The following is a 6,837-nucleotide window of genomic DNA, read 5'->3' as shown; positions in this document are numbered from 1 at the left end:
ACAATACATATTGTTAGTATATTAAAATTGTCTACTTTCAAATATTATTATATTTATTATTATTATACCTTTCACATACAGTGTGAGAAACTTTCAACAATGTATTTTTATCCCTCATACTAACCTTTGTGCTTCTGCTGTCATACATATCACTGCTGCTTATAATTTAAACCTTGTAATACATCATTAATCCTAGAGATAATTTTTTTTTTTTGGCTGGATACAGTATACTTTATTGATGGTACATGACAAGGTAGGGCTCCCCAAGCCCCTCCCCTTCTTCAGGGGGTCTGGGATGAAAATAGTGGAGGTTGGGAGATTCTCAGTGTTTTGGGGGGTAAGTTAGGGCAGGGATTCCCCAGCAGCTGAGGGCCTCTCTCTTCCTCTTGCTCTGGCTGGGGCTGGTGGTTCAGGGGGCTCTTACTCCTTGGAGGCCATGTGGACCATAAGGTCCACCACCCGGTTGCTGTAGCCAAATTCATTGTCATACCAGGAAATGAGCTTGACAAAGTGGTCATTGAGAGCAATGCCAGCCCCAGCATCGAAGGTAGAGGCGTGGGTGTCACTGTTGAAGTCGCAGGACATAACCTGGTCCTCAGTGTACCCCAGGATGCCCTTAAGGGGGCCCTCTGATGCCTGCTTCACAACCTTCTTGATGTCATCGTATTTGGCAGCTTTCTCCAGGCGGCAGGTCAGATCCACAACAGACACGTTGGGGGTGGGGACACGGAAGGCCATGCCAGTGAGCTTCCCATTCAGCTCAGGGATGACCTTGCCTACAGCCTTGGCCGCACCAGTGGATGCTGGGATGATGTTCTGGGCAGCCCCTCGGCCGACATGCCACAGCTTCCCAGAGGGGCCGTCCACAGTCTTCTGGGTGGCAGTGATGGCATGGACGGTGGTCATGAGTCCCTCCACAATGCCGAAGTTGTCAGGATGACCTTGGCCAGAGGAGCCAAGCAGTTGGTGGTACAGGAAGCATTGCTGACAATCTTGAGGGAGTTGTCATACTTCTCATGGTTCACACCCATCACGAACATGGGGGTATCAGCAGAAGGAGCGGAGATGATGACCCTCTTGGCCCCGCCCTTCAAGTGAGCCCCAGCCTTCTCCATGGTGGTGAAGACCCCAGTGGACTCCACAACATACTCAGCACCAGCAACGCCCCATTTGATGTTAGCGGGATCTCACTCCTGGAAGATGGAGATGGACTTCCCATTGATGACAAGCTTCCCGTTCTCAGCCTTGACTGTGCCGTGGAATTTACCATGGGTAGAATCATACTGGAACATGTAGACCATGTAGTTGAGATCAATGAAAGGGTCATTGATGGCGACAATATCCACTTTACCAGAGTTAAAAGCAGCCCTGGTGACCAGGCGCCCAATACGGCCAAATCCGTTCACTCTGACCTTCACCATTGTGTCTCGGGCATGCGGCTGGCACTGCACCTGAAGATGCGGCTGTCTGTCGAACGGGAAAGAGCAGAGAGCCTAATCCTAGAGATAATTTCTAATGCTCATAACAAATATAATATATGAATGCCTTTAAAAATATATATCGTCATTTTTTTTCTCCTTTTATTACTACTATAATGGTCCAACTACCAGTGGCATTGGTGTTACCTGTGAGTCTTATAAATGCACCATCTCCATCCCCATCCAAACTTAATGAATCAAAAGTTATATCCTAACATTAGCACCTTATGATGTGTATGAATATTGAAGATTTACAATCTTTGTTTTAATATGCTTTGAGTGGAAATTTTCTGAGAAAGCTAATAATCAGTAAAGACTTACCAAATGAATTCCTTAGAACAGTCAAAACCATGGCATTTCTGTGGAGGGTTTTCTAGTTATTTGGAGGGGTTTATAGTTCCTTCACTTTAATGGAAACCTTCTTTTCCAGATTTTTTAGGGGCATTTTTAACTTAACTGGATCTTATCTCAACATCCCTCCTATAATAGATATAACAAGATTCAATTTCCCTAGCACTTTTTCCAGAAGTCATTATTTGCTGGCTTCACTTTTCATTTTTAACCATTTTGCTCTTAACCAGTTCAGGACAAAAGAGATCTGTCTGTTGTTTAATTTATTTTGTTCTATATTTTTATTTATTTATTTATTTATTTTTATTTATTACAATTTTTATTTTTATTTATTACAATTTATTACAGTGTATATCCTTCTCATATACTGCTCAATACGATTTGCTAGTATTTTGTTGAGGATTTTTTATGAATATTCATCAAGGTTATTGGCCCTTAGTTTTCTTTTCTTGCAGTGTCTTTATTTAACTTTGGTAATAGGGTAATGCTGACTTCATAGAATATACAAGTCTTCTAAATATTTTGGAAGACTTTGAGAAGCAATTTTTAGTTATTTTTTGTTACTGTGACGAGAATATGTAACAGGAGATCTAGCCTCCCATACTTTTAAGTGCACAATACAGTATTGCTAACTGTAGGCACTATGTTGAATACTAGAACTTAACTCATCTTACATAACTGAAAATCCATGCTAATTGAAAAACTCCAATTCCCCCACTCCCAGCCCTTGGCAATCACTATTTTCCCTCTGCTTCTATGAGTTTGATAATTTTAGATACTTTATATACGTTATTTGTCCTTCTGTTACTGGCTTATTTCACTTAGTATAATACCCTCCTTTCATCTATATTATAGCATATGGCCTGACTTTCTTCTTTTGAGGCTGAATAATATTCTGCTGTATGTATATACCACATCTTATTTATTTATTCATCTGTTAATAGTCACTTGGGTTGTTTCTACATCTTGGTTATTTTGAATATTTCTGCACGAACATGTTAGTGCTGATATCTCATCAAGACCCTAATTTTGGGGCACCCCACTGACTCTTGATATCAGTTCAGGTCATGATCTCATGAGATTGAACCATAGGGATCTGCACTCAGCATGGAGTCTCCTTGAGATTCTCTTTCTGCCTCTCCTTCTGCCCCTCGCCCCCATTTGCACACATTCTCTCTCCAAAATAAAATAATAAAGTCTTTAAAAAAAGAAAAGGTTTCTCTCTCCTCTGCCCCTCCCCTCCTGCTCATACACACTCTCTCTCTCTTTCTCTCTCTCTCTTAAAAAACAAAAACAAAACAAAACAAAAAGACCCGGGCTTCAATTTTTTTGGATATATACCCAGAAGTGAGATTATTAGATCATGTAGTGGTTTTATTTTTAATTATTTTAGGAACCTCCATTTTTTTTAATACCAGCTACACTATTTTACATTCCCACTAACAATGTAGAAAGTTTCCCATTTCTCCACACCCTTGCTATCTTTTATTTCTCCATAATAACCATTATAACTGGTGTAAGATGATATCTCATTAAGATTTTCATTTGTGGGCTGCCTGGGTGGCTCAATGGGTTAAGCCTCTGCCTTCAGCTCAGGTCATGATCTCAGGGTCCTGAGATCAAGTCCCACATCGGGCTCTCTGCTCGGTGGGGAGCCTGCTTCCCCCTCTCTCTCTGGGTGCCTCTCTGCCTACTTATGATCTCCCTCTCTCTCTGTCAAATAAATAAATAAAACCTTTAAAAAAATCAAGAATTGTGATGCCTCTAGCTTTGTTCTTCTATCTCAAGATTGTTTGGGCAATTTGGGGTCTTTATTGTTTCTATATGAATTATAAGATTTTTTTTTATTTCCATGAAAAATTATTTGGAATTTGCTTACAGGTAACATTGAATCTGTAGATAGCTTTTGTAAATACTTGTTAAAACTGGTAAAGCCATCCTGTCTGGCACTCTTCTTTTTTGGGGGAGGTTTGTGATTACTGGCTCATTCTCTTATTTATTAAAAATATGTTCAGATTTTCTATTTCCTCATATTTAGTTTTGGTAGTTTTGTGTTTTTAGGAATTTGCCATTTAATCTAAGTTATCCAAATAGTTGGCATAAAATTGTTCCAGTATTTTCTTATAATTTCTTTTTATTTCTATAGAATTTGTACTAATGTCTCTACTTCCAACTTTGATTTTAGTAGTGACTTTTGTGTCTTCTCTCTCCCTTTTTTTCCTGTTATTCAATGTAGCTAAAGGTTGTCAAAGTTGTTGAACATTTTAAGAATCAAACTTTAGTTTTGTTGATTTTCTGTATTGTTTCTTATTGCCCAATATATTTATCAGTGTTCTAATCTTCATTATTCCTTTCTTTCTGCTAGTTTGGAGTTTACTTTGTATTTCTTTTTGTAGGTCCTCAAGATGTAAAGTTAAATTGTTGATTTGAGATTTTTCTCTCTTTTTTTTTATTTTATTATTATTATCAGAGATGGAGAATGGGGAGGGGCAAAGAGAGAGGGGAGAGATACTCTTAAGTAGGCTCCATATCCAGTGCAGAGCCTGACACAGTGCTCAATCTCAAACCCCTGAGATCATGATCTGAGCCCAAATCAAGAGTCAGATGCTTAAGTAACTGAACCACCCAGGCCTCAAGATTTTGCTTCTTTTCTAATGTTTCCAAGTTATAAATATAAATATATAATATAAATATCCCTCTTTGCTTTGCTTTTACAGCATCCTAAGTTTTATGTGTTTTATATTCATTTCACTCATCTTAAAATATTTTCCAATTCCTGTTATAATTATTCTTTGACTCACTTTTTTTTGTTTAAAAGTGTGTGATTTAATTTCCACATAGTTGTGGATTTTCCAGTTATTACTTTCAGCTGTTTTTATTATATTTCCAGCTACAATGATTTCTAGTTTCATTCCGTTGTAATCATAATACTAATGTCAGTTTTAATGTCAATATAAAACTCCATATCTTTGGGGCACCTGGGTGTCTCAGTGGTTTAAGCCTCTGCCTTCACCTCAGGTCATGATCTCGGATTCCTGGGATAGAGCCCCACATCGGGCTCTCTGCCCGGCAGGGAGCCTGTTTCCCTTTCTCTCTCTGCGTGCCTCTCTGCCTACTTGTAATCTCTCTCTCTCTCTGTCAAATAAATAAATAAAATCTTTAAAACAAACAAGCAAACAAAAAACTCAGTCTTTTTTCCTATATCTTTCTCTATGGAAAATCTGAGATTTCCCTTGGCTTTTCCTATTCCTTTTTATTTTATTATTATTATTTTTTTTTTTTTGGTCTTTGGAAATTATATCACATTTCTTGCTTGTATATTTTAAAATTTATGTTTGTCATTACTTGTGGGGTTGTATTCTATACAAGTTTATCCCAACCATTCATTCTAGTCTTTATTTTAGCACTATTAGAACATGAATGTTGACGATTTTAATTTTACTCATTAGTTTTCTTCAAATGTGTGATAATTCTTGGTAATATGTCAACTTATGTATGTGAATATTGGCCTTTTTAAAATAATAGCCTAATAATTTAAGAGATTGGGATTTTCTTCTGGGATACAGGGGCTTCCTTGTGCCTCTTGGAGATCAATAGCTAACTATCTAGCTATTGATAGGAGCAGCTACCAACATAGAGATAGACTTTGAAGAAATTTATTGGAGGAAATACTTGTGAAGGATAAAGAAGAAAGAATTGGAAAAGATGGAGTGAGTCTACACAACCAAAGGAAGTCTGACACTAATGGAGGGGAGAGCAATGGAAGGGAGATTGAGGGAGAAGAATCAAGCTGCACCACAATTCTAAGAAATGTTCAGCCAAGTAGAGGGGAGTCCCTAATCCAAGTCATCTATTGGAGAAGTCTTGCATCAGTAATGGAGGAGGCAAGAATAGGTCTGAGATATTATTTCTGCTATGCTCAATTATGGGCAGAAAATTGTCCACAGATAAGGGGCTCCACACATGAGCATGTTCATGGATGCAGAAAGGCAACATCAGGGCTGTTAGTCAGCAAAGCTCACTGTAGCAGGAAGCCTGACCATTTCTATAGCTGCCATATCTGGGATAATGCTTATACTTACTAACCACAGAATGTTATGTTTCCTTATCTTGTTTCTTTATCATGTGTTCTTAGCTAGAAGTCTGGCTTTTATTTCTTTACATATTTTGACTTTTCAGTTACTTCTCAAAATTTCTGGCCAATTGATGCCAAAATTCTACATCTTTTGCATGCTTTTATAGTTATTTTTTTATATTTTTAGGGAATGTATTTTCTTCATTTGATATAATGAGATTCCATGTGGGTATGCTTCTATGCACAAACCAATTTTTTTAAAGCTTTTGTTTATTTATTTGTCAGAAAGAGAGGGAAAGAGAGCACAAGCAAGGGAGCAGATGGCAGACAAAGAAGTAGGCTCCTGGCTAAGCAGGGGGCCTGATGTGGGGCTCGATCCCAGAACCTGGGATCATGACCTGAGCCAAAAGCAGATGCTTAACCAAATGAGCCATCCAAGGGCCCCAGCACATACCAATTTTTTAATCCTGTATCTAGAAGTAGTTTGTAACAAGAAATGTTCATCTAAATCAATTGGAGTATTTTTCAAAGTACTCATGAGGAAGGTCCACTGTAGAGGTGTTTGAAATCCAGAATGGTTATTAATTTGCCAGCACCAATACAAAATGAAAAAGTAGATCCTTTATTAAAAAAAAAAAATTAAGAATTTCAAGATGGCAACCACAAGACGTTAAACAGAGTGTAGAGTCCTTTTAAACATGGGACCCTATGTGCCTGCACAGGTCATCCACTGGAAAAAGCCAGCGCTGACTGAAATACAGCTATATGTCAGAGGATTATGGTGCTTTCACTATCTATAAGATATTGTGAGGGAAGTATAACTGCAGAAATAGAGTTATAAAAATCAAATGCACTCAATTTATGTTTAAAAGCCATACATTGTTTCTGTTTTTGAGATTATGCATATTAGCTCAAGAAGTATGAGTAAGTATC

At 38.0% G+C, this 6,837-nt stretch overlaps 1 pseudogene; it reads right to left on the bottom strand.

Annotated features, from left to right (window-relative positions):
• Positions 1 to 202: 202 nt before the first annotated feature.
• LOC116864925 lies at positions 203 to 1,451 on the bottom strand (annotated as a pseudogene).
• Positions 1,452 to 6,837: the final 5,386 nt, after the last annotated feature.

Source organism: Lontra canadensis, unplaced genomic scaffold (genome assembly GCF_010015895.1).
Source record: "Lontra canadensis isolate GAN:19392208 unplaced genomic scaffold, GSC_riverotter_1.0 scaffold7, whole genome shotgun sequence".
In the NCBI taxonomy this organism is placed as follows: Eukaryota; Metazoa; Chordata; class Mammalia; order Carnivora; family Mustelidae; genus Lontra; species Lontra canadensis.
Note: the sequence above shows the minus strand (reverse complement) of the source record. Positions and strands in the feature narration are given on the sequence as shown.